At 38.4% G+C, this 23,221-nt stretch overlaps 1 long non-coding RNA gene across 1 annotated transcript; it reads left to right on the top strand.

The window, feature by feature from the left end:
- The first annotated feature begins 5,353 nt into the window (after positions 1–5,353).
- On the top strand, positions 5,354–5,648 carry LOC135708810 (uncharacterized). Its single transcript, XR_010518316.1, has 3 exons — positions 5,354–5,410; positions 5,492–5,558; positions 5,619–5,648. It is a non-coding gene; the product is annotated as an uncharacterized LOC135708810 (long non-coding RNA).
- Positions 5,649–23,221: the final 17,573 nt, after the last annotated feature.

Here is a 23,221-nt window from a genome sequence, read left to right on the forward strand (position 1 = left end):
CGATGCCTGAAACATTTTTGCATTAGAATATGTGGTATTATTCGTGACGTTCGGAGACGATTTTACACGAACACGTTTTTATAATAGAGAGAAATTTTATTTTTCTGTACTGTGTGGAAGCACAAACGAAGTGACAGACGGAGCGGCTCGTAAACTTTGGTGACGCACCTGCTATTGCAATTTTTCAGTGTACCACATGGCAACAACACCACTACTATTGGCTTGTACCACATGGCAACACTACTAATGGATTGTACCACATGGCAACACTAAATGTACTAGAATGTTTTGGTTCTATCTCTTTCACTCTACTCTAAATTGAAATGCATAAAAAATGACAAAATGATACACTCTTTGCACACTGTCAAAGATCATATTGCACACAAAATCAACTATGTTCAAATCAAAACAAAAATACTAGCCCATCTGTTGGCTGATAGCACAAGCTTCTAAGAAAATTCTATTACAGCGAACCACATTATTTTAATTGATTTCTTCGCTAGTTAGTCGTCTGTCACTTCGTTTGTGGTGGAAGTCTGTTCGAGAATAGAGAACATGCCGCGACGGAAGTTAGCTCAAACCTCTGACGGGGAGCTTACCGAATATGCACGAACACAGACTTGTCAAAGTGACAGCTCATCATGCGGGAAAAAGAAAACTTGAAGGATAATCCTCTTCTAGGGGCAGGACAGGTTGCTACAGCACGTCCATTCTGACAATTTCAACCGCATCAACAAACATTCAACCGCGACAGTTCTCGATGAACATTTCAAATTGTCCTATCTGCTTTGATCGATTCTCTTCATCGACTTTCTCTTTCGTTAATAACTCAGCTGCAAAACCTTTCCCTGTTGTATTTCACCTTTTGGACGCAGTCTCATCCCAATTATCAAACTATGTGGTAGAATTAGCGCGAAATCTGTTTGCATAGCAGTGGTTATGAAAAGAGAAAGTCGATGAAGAGAATCGACCAAAGCAGATAGGACCATTTGAAATGTTCATCGAGAGTTCCTCGAAACGCTGGTGTTCTCTCTCTTGTGGTGTCTGTTTACATTTGTTGTTTACATTTCAATTGATCAATTTTCTCTTATTTAACCTGAGCTACGTACTCGATTCCAAACAAATCTTACTCGCAGTGTTTGGTACTTTTCACTTACTGAAACTCTTCATCTAAGTATTCGACATCTTCATAATCGATTTCTGAATCAGAAAAAAATCATTGAACTATCCATTGTTGCTCTTTTGATAAAGTCGCATGTTCATTGAATCAAAACCTTCAAAACGTCTGTTGGTTACTTGAAAACCATCTAAATCCGAAATAAAATACCGAATGCGATCAAAAACCTTTCTGATGACGTAAGGGCGTTTACTCAACTTTTTCGCAACCATTATTCAATTTGTCAGTCGCACTGAATAACAACAGCCAATAAACGCTAATGTTACTTTTATACACATGCTTATCAACTTTCAACTTGTAGCTGCAAAACAAAGCTATTAAAATGAATATATTACTTGATGGCTTCTATGCAAACAACCACTCTTACTGAATAACATAAACATCAAAAGAGCGTTTTCAACAACTAAACAACCTGTATTCAGCTAATAAACCGTGTTAGCGGTAATTTGGAAGCATTTTTACAGTCAGCTTGGTTTATTTTTTGACATGTGCAGTTTTACAGCTTTTACTTTGCTCCTTTACAATGCTGAAGTAACTAGTCGAGAAAAGTGATTCATATGCACTATTATAAAGCCTCTACTCAACGGTATTATTGTAGAAAGTCATGTATATTTGTTTTACGTCAGTTCAAAGTGTTGGCGTAGCGAAGTTGGCAGTGCCAAGGTTTGCCAATACGGTAATCTCGAGTTTGATTCCAGGTTCCGGTACAGAGTAAATCATTTGGAGGTGTGCTTATGACTAATTTCGATCAATTTCATTCACACAGCAAAATAAACTCAATCAATTCTTCCAACAAAAAAAGCGTAAATAATATTTAACCCGGCTTCATGAGAAAACTGTGTAGAGATTATTGGATATCCGAGAAAAAGTTGAATAAGCACCTTTCAAGTTTGCACACAACTAAACAGCAGGATAACAGTTGTATAGAAGCGTAAATATAAATGCAATAAGAGCTTGTTCCAACCGTCCCAACAGCCATAAGTAGCTGACTAATTTCGCCAGATTTGCATGTATAGAGGTTGCCTCATATCGTATAACGTTTGAATACAGCTTGAGGCTGTTTAAATGAAATGAGTAAAGCGTTTACATTGTAAAAAATGTTAGTTGGGTTATCGATTTGATGCGAAAAGTTCTTTGAATGAGCAGTTGGGTCTGGAAAAGTTGGCAGCTCTTCCTAATTCATTCATCAAGATGACTGATGGTACATTTGATATAGTCGAGAGTCACGCTTATCACTTCCAAATTCAAGCACAAATGTTCATAACTGGAGCCGACTTTGGGCTCTTCATGGTTTGGAGCAAGACCGAAAATTGTGTGATAAAAGTTGAAAGAAATCTAGATTAGTGGGAGAACTGTAAGCAGCGTAACCAGATGTACTTTTACAACATAATTGTTCCTGAGTTGCTGGGAAATTATCACACGGAGAAAGAAACCACTTTGTAAATTAATGTCAGAATAAACTAGTTTTTCTCAATTTCTTTTATTTTTCTTGTATGATGAAGAATGCAAATGCAATTGAACAAATTCACGGAACCTTATACAATAGAGTTATTAAAATTTACCAATATGCAACACACCCACACGGCTAGATCTACAGCATTGATGCTATTCTCGAAACGTCTCAAAGAATCTACCTTGACAAGCCCGTTCAGATACTCGTACTTCGACTTCAACACTCCAATCAGCCGTTCTACATGTACTCTTAACGTTATTATTTGCTTATCTCTCTCCATGTCCAAGGGATTCAACTGTGAGTCTTTTCGAAGGAATGTTGGGATATTCAGTATTGCACCTTTCGAAGACATCAAATCGCTTATATCGAAACCCTTATCGGCTATTATAACGTCGCCTGGCTCAAGTGTATTAATAAATCCAGAAGTTTCAGCGATATTTCGATCCGAGCATCGACCAGCGTATGCATTTGAAATGAAAGACACTCTTCCATCAGCAGACATTGCAATCAACCAATTAGTAGTTTCTCTCATTTTGTACGAGCTGTGGTGAGAAAGAGCAGCCTTAACATCCATAGGTTCTTCAGTAGTGACCTCAAAGCAATCGATAATGTGTACACGACTGTATCCGTACTGTTGCCGAAAAATTTGAGAAAGATGGCGAATGCTTTTATCTCTCGAAACAGACTCTAAGGCATATTTCAATGTATCGTAATCGTAATATTTCGATATTGTCGTAGTACAAACGGAATATTCTTCTACTAAATCTACCAACGTGTTGCAACGCAGTTTACGTAAAGTCATTATGAACATTTTATCCTTTGTTAGAGAACAGTGAGACTGAAACAAGCAATTATTGACATATTCAAAGATCGTTTTTAATGTTTTGAAGCTACTTATGCCAGTGAATCACTTACAGCGCTGGTCATCATCTATCCAAAGCAAACCATGCTGTTTATTCGAAAGTTCCTTTTCCAAAACGTCTACTCTCGTTTGCAGCCTCGCTAGTTCCTTCTGGTACGCCTTCATGATGTTATGATGTTCACCCCTATTCTGTATTTCGTTTCGAACGAAATTCTCATACAAAAAAATATTTGTTTGTATGAGAATTTCGTTCGAAACGAAATACAGAATAGGGGTGGTTATCTTGATATTTTTCTATCTCCTGCAGCCTGTTCAACTCTTCCAGGTTCAATATGGTGGTGTTTCTAGCACCTTGAGCACTGTGTCCAGCTATATTGAATGTCTCACGTCTGTGCGTGGCACTGCAAGCCTCTAAAACATATATTAAACTGTAAGAATATCGCATAAACATATTTAAAAAATAATAACACCTTGCTGAGAATGATCTGCATCATCTACGCCATCAGTTGAATCGGACGCAGAAGTTAATTCATCGGAATAGTTTTGAAACACAGTGCAGTTGCATGTTGGTTCAACTCTACAGTAGTTATTATCGGTTCTTTCCAGGCAACATGGAGCATCACTTCTTTGCTCAGAAAAGCTGGTTGAATTTCCGATGCTGGTACTGATGGGCACAACACCACCATTGACTTTGTCAACAGCTGCAAATACATACTAGATATATAACACACCAACATAGAGAATAAAATGTACATACACTCGAGAATGAATGAAGAATTATTTTCGTTCTGTTCGTTCCAGAAACCAGTAGTTTCATTCCGAGGAAGCGAGATTTGGGGCATTACTGTGCAGTTTAAATTTGTACCTTCGAAAAATCCTCCCACAAACGTTTCGAAATCAACCTGATCGACAATCAAACGAGTTGCTGTTTCATCAGCATTATCTGCACTTTCCTGACATTCTTGATCAAGGAGATCCGTAAGATCATCCAACACTACGGAATCGATTTTTGCAATATTTAATGTAGGTACCCAATCATCAACATTTATGTCGGAAATCCTGGCAGCTTTCCCTAGAAAAATATTTATTCTATACTTGCAGCATATTTTCAAATTATTCAACTTACCAGAAATGAAATGCTGGTTACAAACATATTTATCTTTTGGATTAAAACATTCTCGGAATCCGAGAATGTTCTTCCGTTCGCGGAACCTCCGCTGGGATATCTCCACCATACTGCTTCTCACGGACGGGAATCGGAAAAACCGAGCCCCTTCCGTTTTGTGGGTTGAATTACATTTTTGGATCAATGCACTTTTTAGTCATCTTTTCCGCGAAATACTACTTGAGACTATGAAACGGATCAACTTTTGTTCAAAACAGACTTGTAAATATTGCCCTAAGCGGATGTCATTTCCAATTGGAACAAAAAGTATGACGTCACGGTGGTTAAGTTCATTCGACAGTTTTTTCGATTGATGTACTTACTATCGCGTAGTTGCCACAGATCCAAAGCATCCATCGGAACGAAGAACTAACAAAGCCACAATCGATATGCCACGCATGTGTGTTCCAAGCTACTTCTTCGGCTACATGTACATTTGTTACTCACGCTCCTTCAATTTTACTTAAAAGTGAGTAACTCTTACTCAGTTTCGTATTTGTATGCTAAATGTCAAAAACTGAGTAACATCAATTTAGCAAAGTGAGTAACATTTACTCTAATTAAATAAAAATTAAATTTTCCTCACTTATGAGTCAGATCAAATGTCATAAACAACTGGAACCGTATTTCCAAGCTAGAATTTTCACGAACAATGTCCGTGGAATTTCTGCAATCAGCAGCTCAAAGCTAGCGTAGGCAACATTCTTCGTTCCTCCGAAACAGGTTTACTGAATCGGAGTTCCACATACTGTCGTAAGTAAATTTTAATTTTATTTTTCATACAGGTAAATTTCTATTTTTTTTCACGCATGTACGTACTTAACCTTATTTCAGGATCATCTGAATAAATTCTTGGTGCAAATAGTTCCGAGGGATTGAGCTTCATATTAACAGTAGGAAGGTATATTATATTGTAGGAAAAGTCGTGAAATAGTATTATTCAAATATTCAGTTTCTTCAGTTTCAGACAGTAAAAATCCCAGAAATATCCAGGAGTAGCTCTGCTCCCAGAGAGTATTGGTTTATCTGATAGCATAAAAGGATAGCGTTCAAATGATCAACATCGGTAACCGAAAGTTGACGGAAGATTCTGATAACTAAAAGAAGCATTAACAGTAACGAAACTGATGCTGCCCAGTAAACTATCACAGATAGTCAAACTTCGATGTGAAAAATTTAATAATGTATTGTGTTAATTTCGTTAATCTGTAGGTTTTAAATGTTGTTAAAAAAAAAAGTTCATGTTTTCGATGAAAATATCTTCTTCCTATCAGCATAAAATGATATTCTGAAAGAGTAAATACATACGAAATTGAGTAGCATTTACTCAGTTCCGCTTATTTTCCAAACACCAGAACTGAGTAAATGCAACTCAGATTTTGAAAGATTCATTCATTACTCAAAAGTGAGTAAACATAAGATTACTCACTTTTAGGGTAGTTCCACTTTTAACGAAAATGAGTCGAATGTTACTCACTTTTGAGTACAATTGAACGAGCGTGCTGACAACCACGCCGTGCTTAGAAAAATGTAACCAGGGTTCCCATTTTTATAGCCATACCTTATATGTTGTATTTTTTTTAGAAATAAAGTTTATTAAAATTTTGGTTTATATTTTATAAGGGCTTATGTTTTCACTTTAGCTTAAATCTTTAATCAGGTTCACCCATAAGGATAAACCATGTTTAGAGCTTAAGTATAGGTGAAGAAGTTGGCCCTAAATAATATTGGAATAATGGAAAAAAAAAAGTTTAAAATCATGCATGTTTATATTCGAAACAATCTTCTGATCCCAGTATTAAATTTTATTATTTTTTAATACTGATAGGGGAAAAGTTGGCTTCGGCAATACCTTAGCCTATTATCGTCAGGGGGGTAAACAAAATCCTAGAGCACTCAAATTTGGCCAATAGTTGCTCTGAAACACAATGTATCCACATACCAAAATTGAGCTCTCAAGGACGTTGTTTACCCTCCTGACGATAATAGGTTAAGGTATTGCCGTAGAGAGCTTAACTTTTAATCATTCGATATGATTAACCTGAGTTTAATGTCAAATTGATTAAATTTCAAGCAAAATGGGAATGGTTTAATTAATCAGTGTATTCATTAATGATTAAACTTAACCAGTTTCAAGGAAAACTTTTTATTCATTGGATGAGTAAACAGCGTTTATTCATTTTATGAATATTTGCGGGTTTTCTCGAAACTTGTTAAACTTTAAACATTAATGTAAACTTTTTTCTTAGCGTGTATCACCACTTTTTAAACAAAATCGATTAAATTTAATTAATCAATGGCTAGTTTTCAACAGCCGTGAATTTATGACTAGCTCTGCCATCTAGCGGCTACTAGAATAATATTGATCTTGGTTCCTTATAGAAGACGAAGATGGCGCTTCTTGCCATTTCGGTTACACGACCGATTAACTACTCAAATTTGAGTTTCGTTTACCCAAATTCGAAAAAAAAATCTCGGCCGATGCGATCATTCAAAATTTTGTTGAATTAAACTCAAATTTACAAAAACGTAGAGTTAGTAAAATTTTCCTTGCTTTATCTCATAAATCTGGTCGAATATGAGGAAAATCCACTAAAATAATACTCAGTCAATAGGGTTTTAAATAGCGGCGCCGGTGGTGTAGTGGTAAGCGTGATTACCTCTCACCCCAGCAGGCCTGGGTTCAATCCCAGTCGGTGCCGCCGGGATGTTCTGAGGCATAACATCTCTGATCACGCCTTCCTTCGGAAAGGAAGTAAAGCCGTTGGTCCCCGGTTCATGAGTTGATGAGTCGATGAGATGAGATGATGAGTCCAGGTGTGGGAGCTGCATTCCTGGCGTCGGTAGCATTGGTGCTCAGCACGGAAAACAAGATCGACGAAAAAAACCAAAGGAAAATAGGGTTTCAAATGTGCGATTCGCGATGTAACGATAGCATTTGTGAGGATTAAACCGATTACCTGAACGATGCCCTGTCATAATTGTTTGTTCATATTGTTGCATTCAATATCATAACAAAAAAAAGCGTAGAGTAGCTACTTCGTCGTAATCACCCATTTTCGTTCTAGCGATATGAAAAAATCAACATTATCTATACACGGCGAATGAGAACGTTCCAACTTTGAGTTTAGTTCACTCATAATCGCCTAATTTTGCAGGAACTCAGCGATGAGTAAATTTGTCGCATGGTTTCCTGTGGAAAACCTAAAAAATCTGCCGGAAAATGAGGAAATTGACGAACATTTTATTCAGCCTCGGAGTAGTACCAATAGACTGAGTGAATCCAATCTTTACTTTTCTCAAATTCGGGAATTTTTCCCTGGAAAATCCTGGGAAAACATGAGGCAAATTTATTATTATTATTTATCTTTATTAGGGTGGCTTTCAGCCTTGGGCTGGTTCGCCTCCAATCGAGGCAAATTTACTCATCGCTGAGTTCCTGCACTTTATGTGATTTATGAGTTGACTAAACTGAAATTTGGGTTGTTCTTATTCGCCGTGTATGGTTTCACCATGCACAAATCAATACAGTAAAAATCAGATTTTATAAGCCCTCTATTTAAAAATATTGTCTAATGTTCTTTGAAACCCATGTGCTTTTCAGTGGTCATATTGCACCAAAGTATACCGTAAACATATATCTTGAAGATGAGGAATTATGGTTACTTACTACGATAATTACAATTATTGAAAGTTTAAAGTCTGATACGCAGAGGGGCTGACAAAATCTGGCCATTGATCTAATACTTTTGTTCTGATACGTTGGTTAGAAAGCTTCAACACAAAGTGTATACGGAGAACCAAAACTACCCAACGGTTGAGTTATTTAAACTTGCTTTTGAGTTGATGCCTCTTATTTGCCCTCTTGTTGTTGTCAAAAATGGAAAGAGCAAAACAACACAAAATTGAGCTCTATTCACCCAACTCGACTGTTCCGTGCGCCAAGTTAAAATTTAGTACGTTGAGTAAAACTCAATTTTGAGTAGTTTGAACTTGACGTAGAGTGAAAACAACTTAAAAGTAATTGGCAAATCAAAGTTGGCACTCGTGGAGAATAGATGAACTATGAAAGTGATGATGGTTTCAAAATTTTACACGGTGAGGTATACGGGTTCAATCTTAAAATGCCTTTATTTTGCAAATGGAGCATTTTATTTAATTCTGGTTAATGCTACGCTAGTAGAAAACTTAAGGACTACTTAATAGACACATAATATAGAAAAATAATTTCTTTTCAGATTTTTAGGTGTAGACATAGATTTCAGCTTTTCTACAACTGTAGCAGCAACCAGAATTAAATAAAATGCTCAATTTGCAAAATAAAAGCATTTTAAGATTGCATTTGTATGCCTCCCCGTGGAAAATTTTGAAACCATCATCACTTTCATAGTTCTTCTATTCTCCACGAGTGTCAACTTTGATTTGCCAATTGGCAAATCAAAGTTGGCACTCGTGGAGAATAGAAGAACTATGAAAGTGATGATGGTTTCAAAATTTTGCACGGGGAAGTATACGAGTGCAATCTTAAAATGCTTTTATTTTGAAACTGGAGCATTTTATTTAAATCTGGTTACTGCTACAGTGGTAGAAAAGCGGAAGTCTATGTTTACACCTAAAAATCTGAAAAGAAATTAAGTTTTCTGTATTATATGTCTATTGAGTAGTCCTGAAGTTTTCTACTAACGTAGCACTTACCAGATTTAAATAAAATGCTCCATTCACAAAATAAAAGCATTTTAAGATTGCACTCGTATACCTGTCCGTGGAAAATTTTGAAACCATCATCACTTTCATAGTTCGTCTATTCTCCACGAGTGGCAACTTTGATTTGCCAATAGCGAATTCGTTTATTATTCAGTTCCAACCTGGATCGGGTATCAAGATTGGGTCTGCTTGTTTTATGACAAACGTCAGTTTGCTCGTCTGTTTTCAAAACCTAGCTCAGGTTGAGGTTCGCACTGACAAAAAGTACGGTTTCGCACCCGATAATAAACGAATCAAAAAAATTAGCAACCAGATTTAAATAAAATGCTCGATGAACATTTCATATGGTCCTATCTGCTTTGATCGATTCTCTTCACCGACTTTCTCTTTTCATAACCACTGCTATGCAAACAGATTTCGCGCTAATTCTACCACATAGTTTGATAAAGGAGGTTCTTATATAGCGTCCAAAACGTCAAATACAACAGGGAAAGGTTTTGCAGCTGAGTTATTGACGAAAGAGAAAGTCGATGAAGAGAATCGATCAAAGCAGATAGGACCATTTGAAATGTTCATCGAGAATGTTCCATTTGCAAAATAAAAGCATTTTAAGATTGCATTCGTATACTTCCCCGTGGAAAATTTTGAAACCATCATCACTGTTATAGTTCTTCTATTCTCCACGAGTGCCAACTTTGATTTGCCAATAAGTAATCCTGTTTACATGCGAGTAGGCGCACTTTTAATCCCTTTTGAACAAACGTCGTTCTCGCGCAGAGTTTGTTTTTTTTTATACATTTCAGCCGGTGTTATACAATAATTTCACCGTTTCTTAGAGTGCTCTTTGTTTGTTCCGACACGGCAGGCATTTTTTTAAGTCCCGGATTTGGCTTTGACCGAAGATAACATATCAAGAAGACTGGCAACTTTGCCTGAATCCAAGTGGCAGACACAGTAGTGCTGCAAAGCAACTTTGTTGAAGATACAACGTTTTTATCTCTTATGATTGATGAGTTATGATTTTTTAAACAAGCAGGTTAGGGTTGCCACTAAAATCGGTTTTCTATGAATATCTTTTCATGCGTTAATTTCTCGTAAAAACATTGTTGTGATTACATTTAAAACTTTTGATGGCACATATTTTTGAACAAGCAACAAGGTTACTATATTTTTTGATAAGAAAGTAAAAGGCCATTTTCTTCGAAAAAATGGCTCTTTTCAATTGTCAATATCTCAAAATGGAGCAAACCGATTTTCAAACATTTAATTTTATTGAAAACAACGTTTTTTTTTTTTAATTTTTGGTAAAATCTGCAAGAGCTTTTTCTGAATAAAGCATTTAATTTAATTTAAAAAATAAGTAATATTTTCAGCAGAAACTAGCCATAAATTTTCAAATAAAAGAGATAGCAACTAGGCAAAAATATGCGTCATAAAAAGTTCTTAAAGTGTCTAGTATAAAAATTTCACGAGACATGAACGTATAAAAAAAATTTAAAGAATGCCAATTGTCTAAAGGGCACCCTAACCTGCTTGTTTAAAAAAAATCATAACTCATGAACCTAAAGAGATAGATATATGGTGCATGTGTGTATGTGTGTGCGTGTTGGTGTGCTTTGAAAAAGGCATTGTGAAGCTTGCTACAGTATACACCGCAGATTATATAATTTAGAAACGGATATTTTCCAAAGAACACTTTACTTGTTATTCAACATCTTTCGCAAAAAATCGCAAAACACATTAAACCCTATCTGAAAGCTAACTTTTCTAGCTATCTTTTGGTTACTAGAGGGTAGTGGGCGGATGTGTCCGTCATATGTTTTGCTTAGTCTAAATGTGAAAAAGTATATTTTTGCTAATTTTTAATTAGAAACTGTCACTTAAAACCGTGCAGACGCTCTTTTTTACGTTCCATTTGACGTGAAATAAGCCGAGGTACCTTTCTTTTGAAGCAACCAAGTAGATAAACACATTATTTTTTGCTATATTTGAGCAAAATAGTAACAAGAAACATTACGATTTTCTTCAAAAATTTGTGATATCGCTACACAATAATAACCATAAAAAAGAATCAGTAGAACTGCACAAATTATTCAATTAAAGATACTCTTAACATGTAAAAATGATAAAAAAAAATATTGAAATAAATAAATATCAACTTTATTTGTTCAGATTTTCGCCAGCCAGGAACCACTGTGCGCTGCCATAAAATACTATCAAAGTTACACACCTGTATATAATCCTTATGGGCGGTGTTTCATTGCGCTTATGAGCGGCGCGCTTCGACCATCACCAAATGAGACGTATGAGAAAATGGAAGAGTTGCCAGTCTTCTTGTTATGTTGTCTTCGCTTTTACTCAATTTTACATTTCTCTTTTACTCTGATTTTGACAACCTAATGCATCGCACGAAATTGAGTACGATCGACTCACCCGGTGAGTAAGGTGAAGTAAGCGTGCAGTATGAATATTTAGATGCTGGGTCATTAGGTCGAACGGTCACTAGGCCGAATTTCAGAAAATTATTTCTTTACACTTGCGAGAAACATTTGCCAAGACATTTGCTGGACTAAAAAAGGGAATAAGCAGCAAATAACACTACCTAACATTATATTTGAACTTTGTACGCTGGTGGTTATACACCGTTTGAAAAATTCATGTAAATTTCTGCGAGATATAGCGCACATAAAATTAACGCTATATTTGGCGTAATTTAAAACGATATTTCACCTGAAACGTTGAAAAATGTTAGTTTCTTTCGACTTACAGGAGAAAAAATATTGAGCGTTTCGTAACGTTTAGGCTGAGAATCCATGAGCCGTACGAAGTTCGATCAAATAAGTATGACAGTCGCTTCATGACAGTATAACTTTTGTCATATTCTACTGTTTTGCTTGAAGCGCAATCATTTTTACTACCATAAACATCCGTCAACTATCATAATCATAAACTAAATAAAACTTTCCGATAAAAAACTTTTTTTATCACTTATAATTGTTGTATTTAATTTAATGGACAATAAATAAAAAAAAAACAAATAAATAAATAAATAAATATATTAATTAATAAATAAATAAATAAATAAATTAATAAATAAATAAATATGTAAATAAATAAATAAATAAATAAATAAATTAATAAATAAATAAATAAATAACTAAGGGAGGGAAACGGATTCGAAACTCATATGTCATTACCCAAATACATCCGTAGAACATAGGTCCACCGTTGTATAATTGGCAATGCACCCGTGTACTGAATGTGAATTGTGGGTTCGAATCCCACCGGTGCCCTTAGATTTTTTCGCAAATTTTCTCACACGCACGTCTCTTGCCGATGATATGTGCTAACCTCTCAGTATCTTCTAACTGTCGCATATAACAAATAAATAAATAAATAAATAAATAAATAAATAAATAAATAAATAAATAAATAAATAAATAAATAAATAAATAAATAAATAAATAAATAAATAAATAAATAAATAAATAAAAAAATAAAAAAATATATAAATAAATCAATAAATAAATAAATAAGTAAATAGCTTAGCTTAGCTTAGTCTGACTGCACGTATCGATAGTTGCACTCCGTGATTGATCTGAACCAGTGAAATTGTACAAAGAATCAACTGAATGGGGCTTGGGAGTAACCTGCCATTCTCAGTGTACATGTTCCAGTGACTCCTACCTTTAAAGATCAATAACGTCACCGGCCACGTCCTTGCAATCAGGTGGGAGAGGGAAGGAATGTTAGTGTGTGACTTTTGTTGTTTTGGGACCGTGTTTACCTCTGCATCCCACAAAAGTCACAGGAAGGAGGTTTTGTTAGTGGGTTAGGTTCGTTGGATCAGGATTCACCTTGATAAGTGATGCGATCTTTTGTTTTGTGTAGTTATTTATAAGTGTTTTCGATTTATGCTCTAAACAGCCGGCTGTCTAGAGATGTAGATCATTATTAGATGTGTGTATACCGATTTAAACCAACAATAAGGATACTGTTGGGGCCACTCACAAAGTGTGATGGTGGTTTACTTGATTGAATATAAAATAATTATTAGAACCGATTTGACCCGATTTAGACCAACAGCAAGGATACTGTTGGGGCCACTCACAAAGTGTGATGGTGGTTTATTTAGTTCGGAAGAAAATGAATATGTATACTTCTTTTTTTTTAATATAATAGAACGAATTTGTACTGATTCAAACCAAAAGCAAGGGTTCTATTGGGGCAACTCACGAAGTGCGATGGTGGTTTATACTATAAGGGCATAAAACAAAATCAAGAGCCATTTCGGTTTCCATAGCTTCCTAGACACTCGGCCGCAAAATAATCTTATCTGACGGAAACGTCTCGATCATCGCGCGATTTACCGTATTGATTCAAATTCCGAACAGTGCGTTAAAATCATCCTTTGAAAAACACCTTTTTTACCTAAAATATTGCTGATCCGCTCAGAATGTATTTAAACTCACGACTTATCGTAATATGGACATCCTAAAAGAAAATTTTTCAAAATCCGTCCCATACAAAAACACAAGTGCTCAGAATTTGAGCGTGTTCGTAATATGAATCAGAACGGTACAAACTGTAAAAATACCATTATACAATACATACTGGTATCACGTATGCCCCATTCACATTCACTCATGCATTTTGGGTTCATTCACACTCTTAGTCATAGAATAAAATTCATTCAACGTTCATTCATAATTTTTTTGTTCTGTCTCCACACACACTAATACAGCTTTGTGTTTATTCCTCCTCCAAACCACCCCACTCCCACGCCTCATTTATCATTGAGAAAAAAGGCAGCAAGATCTACAAGATATTCCCTGCAATCATCACGTGGTAAAACTACTTACTCCCTCGTTAAAATTTAAGTCGAAATTATATTAAAAAAAAAAGTGTGCCCAGTGCCCATAATACTCCCAAAACGATCTCTGAGGTATGAAATCCTTAAAAATATTATAGATTATGTTAATATAGGTATATTCGCAACGAACCATGTATTTTTAGGTTACAACCATGGATTTTTTGACTGACAATAAGGGCGATTTCTACTGGTTACTGCAAATTCCGGGAGACGGAAATTGTCTCTTTGGGGCAATTGTTCATCAGCTGTTTGGTATAGTACCCAGCCATGATCTGTTTTGCTCATATAGCAGGCAGCTAAGGGTAGCAGCTGTTGATGAGATCCGTGAAAACCTGGAATTTTATACTGGTCATTTGATCACTTTTGCTGAAGATTTCGTGCTGGAGAATGTTCCGATTGACGTTAAAATTCGAAGATATTTGGATGCATTATGGTCGGACGGCTTCTGGGGTGGTGCAGAATCTGTTGCTGCAATTTGCAACCATCATCAGATATCTATAGTCGTATACCAGGATAACGGAAAGATCGAGTTTGTCCCAACAAGATCCGAACATCAGGAATGGCCCGTTTATAATATTTTTTTATCGGGGTATGCATGATGGGGTTCGCACCCATTATGACAGCGTTTTATGTTTTCGTCCTCGGGAATTACCTGCCTTTTCTAACGCTGGATTTCAATCGAATACAGTTCTGCTGTTTGATGTAAGTATCGCAGCCACCGTCGTATCTGTTGGAGATACCAATCAATCAATATTTTCATCGCTGCACCATCAACTCACTCGAGTACCGCCAACTGAAGAGAGTTTGAATATCTACCGAGGTTTGATCGCAAGTGAACTTGAGACTCAGCCGAATTTGTTGGAGTTGTGTGGAATCGATTGCAAACAAGAAGATTTAGCTTCTTATCTATTTCGGTTGCGTATTGGCCATCATGATGCCGGATTGGCAGCATTGTCCCTTATGGCGTCACTGTTTCGTATAACTATTTTCATTCATAGTGACGTTAAAGAAACACGTCGACTTGATCCGATGGGCCTTGCGAGTGTTGCATCCGTCCACATTCTTGAAGAGGATCGATGTGATTGTAATGTGTACTCAAGTGTGGTTTCTTTGGAAAGACTTCGTCCATCAGTGTCCGCTCAGTTGCGTCGTAAACCACCGCCGGATCATCTATTGATTGCTTCCAAAGTGTCCCGTTACGAACAGTCAGCATCTCAGGAAACTGTTGAGGTTGAAGTATTTGTAGATGCTAGTCGCGGATTACGGTTGGCATCGCTCAACGTCCACGGCTGTCGTATGAAGAGCAAGCAGGAAGCGATTGACAACTATTTCTTGTCACAGAATGTCCATGTCGCGTGTCTGCAGGAGGTTAACCTTGACTGCCTACAGCTTATCTCGTCTAATTATCGTTGGTATATGGGAGCTGCATCTGGAAGTCGGAAGCGGGGCCTTGCCATTTTGGTCCGACTGGGGTTGGATGCCCACTCGTAAAGAGACAACGATCCGTCTAAAAGACTGGCTGCTAGTTGACGACGGCGCTACGCAGATACCAACGTTGCTACCTGAACCAGCTAATGAAGATCTTTGCTCCGGTCCTACTTTAAGCGAGGTAGAGTCTATCGTTACTGAACTGAAAAATGGGAAGACTCCAGGAGTGGATGGGCTTTGCAGTGAGTTTTTCAAGTACGCCGACGAGCAGACCCTCACCGAATTACACCAGCTGCTGACGAAGGTTTGGGAACAAAATGTGCTGCCAGAGGAGTGGAAGCAGGTCATTGTTGTGCCTATTCCCAAGACTAAGAACCCTAAGACGGTTGCCGAATACCGGCGTATCTGTCTCAGCTGTACCGGCTACAAAGTTTATGCCATCTGGCTCCTTCGCAAGCTTCAGCACCTTACCGGACCGTTGGGAATACATCAAGCCGCCTTTCTCCAGGACAGGTCCACAACTGACCATCTGCACGTACTCCAGAGGATATTGCAAGAGTATTGGAATGGAGGAAAGCCGCTCCTTCTTATGTCGCTGGATATCGAAAAGGCATTCGACCAAGTGTCGTTGGAGTCGTTGCCAGCTATACTACGAGGTAACTTTATGTCTTTGTTTTCCAACTATTAATCCCATTCAACATCATCTCTGCTTTTTCCTCGGACCGTGCAATGTTTATAACACGGGAGTAGAAACTTGGTATCTGCAGCTTTCCTCTATCAGATGATAGTATTAGAATCATGTGATTTTTGTATTTTTCTTTTTCGGTATAGGTAAGGGGGTTCCTGATGCGTTCATCAACCGCGTTCTTGAATGCCTGAGAGGAGAACAAGTGCAGGTATTGTGGCTGGGCCAGATGACACGGCCAATGGAATGAAAGAGGGGGATAAAACAGGGTTGTCCATTGTCCCCTTTTATTTTTAACCTAATTATGGAGTCCGTCCTGGAGTCGGTTGCAGACGAGGTGCAAAATCTTCGTCTGGATCAGGAAGGCCGTCTTACCCTGCCTATCATTCTTGCATTCGCCGATGATCTTATTATTATCGCAGAGAGCATTGAAGATGTTGAAGCCATTCTTACAAAGCTTATTGAGTACCTTTCGTACGTGGGATTGAAGCTTAACAAAGATAAGTGCAAAGCATTAATACGCGAGCCTAATGCTGAGGCGGTTCCTGAGATTAACATTTGTGATACGAATTACAAAACGACTGAACCTCTCCGTTATCTGGGCGTCTACCTAACGGCCCGTTTAGAGCGCCCAAAAACTGTTCGCACCAGATGTCGAAACAGTGTTAGAGTCTCCCGAGCAATAATGGAGTTTTTGAGAAAGTACAAGCCTACTTGGCAATTGGGGCGTATCATATACGAGTCTGTTATTGCTCCCGCTATGTTGTATGGCACTCAGGTCGCTGTCCTCACGAAGTATAGCCGAAAATCTTTAAGGGGGTACGAAAGGAAAATAGTGAGGGGTATGGCTAATTTGTGTCGTAGAGATGGAAACGTGGCTCTTCCCAGGACGGTGAACATGTTACTGCAGAAGCGTAGAATCACTAAGAAGGTCCGAATGTACCAGATGAGGTGGTGGGGTCATGTGCGCCGACGTCCATCCTCACATCCTACGCGTGCCGCTGAACGACTAAAAGCCACCCATCTTCGTCCCTGTCGTCCCAGTTTCACATGGTGGGACAGTATAACTCAGAATATGACGTGGTATGGAGACCTCACGTACGACGAATGGAAGGATTTGGCCCTAGATCGGGAGAAATTCCACAAAAAATTACTTGATATATACGAGAAAGATGAGTCAGAATGCAGTGACTGGGGTAAGGATTTTTTTGAAACAGTATTTACAGTAATCAATCAGTATCTATTAAAGCATATTCTTTTTATTTTGCAGAAACTGTACACGATGCTTCTTAGGTGCCTGTCAATAAATTTTCCTCTGTATATTCTCTAAGACTAAATATAAACCTCAATAAACCTTATTGGAAGTACATCAAAGCGTTTTTAGCAAGACATATGAAGGACTACGGTAAACATACCAGCAATCGCAGCACGTCAGACACACCTGCAAAAACCCAACATCCCATTAGAGCGCCTACACCGCAAATCAAATGCAAATGTAACAGCTTCAAACATTGCTGTCACTACCCAGCCACCCATTCCCCCTCCCCCCACCACCCCCAAGCTGTATTTGCTCATGCAATCTAATCAACAAATGACGTAGCATGTTTTAAATCTATCCCCCTGTAAAGTTTAAGCAACCCCCTCAAAATGCTGCGTCATTTGTGGATCTTCCCTTATGGCACCATGTCTCGCACTACTATCAACTCTTCGCACTCAACACGTTCAAATATTTTTTCATCAAATCCTCCAAACGGATAGGGTACTCCAACATATGGCACTCCCGGTCGGAAGCATCAGGTTCCTGAAGGGTATGTATTTCAGCAGTCATGTTACGCTATATGCGCTAGGGGGCCATCCATTAAGTACGTACGGCTCTAAGGGGGAGGGGGGGGGTTCAGCAATCTGTGACAAACAATGTATTTAGTATTGAAAAAAGCGTGACGAAGGGGGGAGGGGGTCAATTTTTCCCAAATGTTGCGTGACGTACTTAATGGATGGTCCCTAGGCTTCAGCAGCTGCTTATGGACACCCCACCTAAAGCTACAGGAACCCAGCGCACCACTACTGAAACACCCATCCAAGAACAAATTCATAAACAGACCCATCCTCCTGTACATACAAAAACCAAATCATCAACCCGTCTAAACTCCCCTTCCATCCACGCAAGCCAACACCATCATCAGGAAGGACTACGTTCCCGCAGTAAAATAGTGGTGCAAGCTCGCATGCGCAAACCGAGAGCTTGGACAAATCGACACGCGAATCATCGCTCAAAAATGCGAAAACCTATGCTCCCGAATCGTTCAATAACACTCTTTAATCAGCTGCAAGAAGCCAGCACATCGTAATGGAGGAATAATGTTTATCGTATTGTAGAGGTTTTGCTGGTACTCTCTCCAAAATCATCACACGTACATCAACGGTATAACAGCAATCATTTCGCTCACACCTCTATCGAATTTCACTTACCTTACCTCTTGAGTTAAAGCGGATTTGCCCAAGAGTAATTGTATACGACATACCATTGTTCTCAAGTCGTTCTATCCACAGTAAATCGTCCCAGTCAACTGGCTGATCGATAACACTGCCATCCAAGAGAATCCCTGCCAGTACCACGATAGACTCATGGTAGGGACTGACCCGATCCTACGGAGATAGAATCAAAACATGGGGTTAGGAATGGTGAGGGTACTTACCTTGTTGGGCTAGGCAAAAAACAAAAAATCGGTTCATGAGGGACCACTCCGAAACCACTCCAGCTGTACGAATGCATGTCTGGCTGCATTTTCGTTTCCGGGGTATTTTGCATCCCGGTTACCTATCACGGGTGTTTTTCCACCGGATGATAAAAAGGAACCGTGATCACATTAGCCATTGTCACCTAACGTATCGCTCTACTGATCCCGGCTCACAATCTGATTAGTTTTTTCCTCCACGGCTATTATCTGCTTCTCGAACGTCGTTGTTTTGATGAATATTTTCTGATCGGCACTACCACTGACTCTCTGCCTCGAGCAAAACAAACAGTGACAGCTCGCCGAGTGGTGAGCTGGGTTAACTCCACCAATACAAACGCCAGCCTAGTAGAAGGAAAGAAGAATGGCACACAAACAAGCCGCCGTGCCGAATGAACTGTCGGGTTGATTTTAGCTTGCTCGCTGCATGGCTTATGAATGAGCACCGTTATTCATAGCAAGGTTGCTGGGTTGCAAAATATAGTAGGTAACAGTTGTCAGGCTCTCAGGCTATCTCCATGTATCGCGGAATGCAATTTATATTTCCCAAACGCACACTTTCTGAACCATAACCCGTATCCCTGTGCAATTCGCCGATGAATCTCCTGGTTCATTTTAGCTGTTGCTTGGTTTGGGGTGGTGTGTGTGAGTCGCACGTCGACACTCGCGCGTATGTGGTAGTATCATTTGTACAAGACGGAAAACATCGCATTCCCAATCGCGCACGAAGAAAACATCGCTACCATAATAAAGCAGCGTCGGAAAAGCACAAAACACAAATTCAGAAATCAGCTACAAATGGGTGATTTTGAATGCATCCTCGATACATTTTCGAATAACGATATCGAATTTAACACTGAGCATAGGCAAGTTGGATTTTTAGAGCACCACTTTTAACAAAAAAATCAAAATTATCACGACCGACTTTTTCCATGACACAACGCGTGGCAGGGTTGCCAGCAATCAATAAATAAATAAATAAGTAAATAAATAAATAAATTAAATAGTGGCCTGGTCAATAAGAAGGGTCCAGGTGTGGGAGTTGCTTCCCTGGCGTCGGTAGCATTGGTACTCAGCACTGAAAACAAGATCGACGGAAAACAAATCAAAGGAAAAAAAATCATTGAGATCAACACTCCTTTCTGGTGAATTGAGCAAACAGTAATGTTTATTTACTTTGCTCGTTTGGTTCAGCGTTTGACGGTTCGTTTGGTTTTTCTTGCTTTAGTCTATGCGTGCCTATATTCAACGTCTCTGGTTTATACATAAAATTGAATATTTTGTTCATGGTCCTAAAAATCACGAAAGAGTAAAACTATAAACAACTGCTCATGTTTAAAAGAAGGAAGATTCTTAAAAATGTAACAATTTGATTTTTTACCAAATTGCCAAACAATGATATTCGAAAATTCAGTGGATATATAAAATTTCTTCAATACCGAAAAGAATTCCAACTTAAATAGATTTGTGTGAGAAACTAGCATCTTTTGAAAGAACGAAAATTAATGTGATGGCATATTTTGTTCGTGATCGCAAAATCCACAAAACCAGTAAAACTCGAAAGAACTGCTCACGGAAAAATTCTTAAAAAAAATTGCATTTAAAGTGCTTGCCAAACTTCAATCTTTTAATTTCAATTTCTATTCCGGATAAACCAAAAATCGCAGCCTGAGATCTTTCAAAACGTTATTAAAGTTCGAATAGTCTCGAAAAATATGTTAGTGTTGAATACTAACTGAGTAAGAAAGCTTGTCAAACTTTAATTAATTCTTGGTACGCTGGAAACCATTCGACCTGATGACCATTTGGTCTCGTGACTAGTAATGCACCGAATATTTGGGCGCTATAATATTCGACAGACTTAAGGCTGAATATCAAGCTTTTCAGCCTCAAAATTTCGCTCAAATACATTGTCGGTGGGAAATGGCCGAATATCAGTTAACATGTTGGTGTAAACACTGAATACCTGGCCGTATAGTACTATTCAGTGCATCACTACTAGTAACCATTCTGCCCATAGATCATTCGGCTTAATGGCCAGACACCGAATATTTACGCATATGTATCAAAAACAAAGGATGCGCTCATAGCAAATTCATTTTTTCTGCCTTCATCCGTATGACTTGGAAAATCCAATGGCGTTTCAACGCGTACGGACGTAGCAGCGCCGGTGGTGTAGTGGTAAGCGTGAATACCTCTTACCCCAGCAGGCCTGGGTTCAATCCCAGTCGGCGCCGCCGGGATGTTCTGAGGCATAACATCTCTGATCAATGTCTTCCTTCGGAAGGGAAGTAAAAGTCGTTGGTCCCCGGTTCATGGTCCTTGGCGTCGCTAGCATTGGTACTCAGCACGGAAAACAAATCAAGGAAAAAAAATGCGTATGGATGGATGTAACTCGTAGGACGACCTTGTAATCAAAAATAAGTATTTTATTTCCAACAAAATATATAAAAAATGAGATTCTTTATCCAATCTAAATGCAAGAGAAATAAATTCAGAAGTCATCTTTAATGGAAACATTCAATTTTTCTGTTTAAATCGGTTAGAAGAGGAAGGTACAGTGCAGACTGTGCTTAGTAGGATGGAAATAAGATCAAATATCATATCCTACCCACCAGCGAATCCAAACACATAAAGTAACCAACGATACAGACAAAACAGTTGCTACGACTGCCATGACAATCTCGCTCTGTAACATAGCTCGATCAGAGTGGTAGAAGGATAATGATATATTGCTTACCTGCTTTGTTGCAATATACACGGAGAAGGACGTAGCTTGATCTGAATCGAGGAAATACATAACAAGAAAAATTCACATGAACACACGTGTATCATCTTCGGCTTTACATCGTGAAGCAGCTTGCCAACAATTTGCACGTTTTATTCTACCGCCCCGAGTGAGTTGTGTCGCATGGGCCGCTTGTCATGAAAAAAGGAAGAAGATTATATCATTATTGCTTTCCATTTCTGACATAGCGTTATCATTCGGTTTATTGATCGCTTGTCATTTTGTCATTTGGAAATATGTTTGATTCCTTGTTTCCCACAGAATCAAAAAAATCGTATCTTCCAATGTTTTGGGACGGCCGGCGCCGGTGGTGTAGTGGTAAGCGTGACTGCTTTCTAACACCCCGATGGGTCTGGGTTCAATCCCAGCCGAGGTCGGTGGGATTTTTCTGAGGCATAAAAATCTCTGGTCACGTCTTCCTTCGGAAGGAAAGTAAAGCCGTTGGTCCCGGCCCATGTGTGTTGAATGGGTGCGATATCCTACGCAGGTATGGAAGCTGCCTTCCTTGCACATTCGATTGCCGTCAATGGATGGCAATCGATGTCCGTCGATGATTGGCACTAGATTGCGGAACAGAGACCGACGTTAAATAAAGGAATGAAGAATGTTTTGCGACGATAAAAACACTAGTAAACGGAATCATTATCAGTTTACGACAGAGATAAAGGATTAGCATTTTTATGATCATTATCATTTGGATTTTGTATGGTATGGTATTATCATTTTCATTTTATGATAATATATTTCGAAATCCTAACCATCTAGTACAGGGTTTCCCAACCGGTGGTCCGCGGCCGACAGGGGGGCCGCAAGGGTCTGCTTGTTTGATCTAAAAAATATGCCAAAAGTGACAATATCATTGCTAAAATCAAAACAGTTTTTGAATCGGGTGGCTTACAAAAAGTAAGTGAAGTTAATACCGATGGCGCTCTAGCAATGCTTGGTAACAAATCAAAATTTCGGAAAGAGATTATAGAGCTTGCTCCATACGGTGTTCGATATGCCCTTGTCATTAAGACCAAGAATCTGCCGGCACTAATGTTAAAAGAACTTGATTCTGTCATCAAAATTGTTAACTATGTCAAATCTAGAGCTCTGAACACTCGTTTATTCAAGGAAATCTACAAGCAAATTAATTCAGTTCACGTGTTTTTTCTTCTACGCTGTTGTGCGCTGGTTGTCCAAAGGCAATGTTCTCAACCGTGCTTTTAAATTGAAGGACGAAATCGAAAGGTTCTTGGAAGTGCAAGGGAAAAATTATTTCATTGCTAATTATAGTGTGGAAGGTTGACATAAGCGTTTCGCTTATTCAATAAATTTTTTTGAATCAAAATTCGCTGGACTTGAAACT

The sequence above is a fragment of the Ochlerotatus camptorhynchus genome, unplaced genomic scaffold, assembly GCF_037179485.1.
Source record: "Ochlerotatus camptorhynchus isolate MF236.1 unplaced genomic scaffold, CSIRO-AGI_Acam_v1.1 ptg000033l, whole genome shotgun sequence".
NCBI lineage: Eukaryota > Metazoa > Arthropoda > Insecta > Diptera > Culicidae > Ochlerotatus > Ochlerotatus camptorhynchus.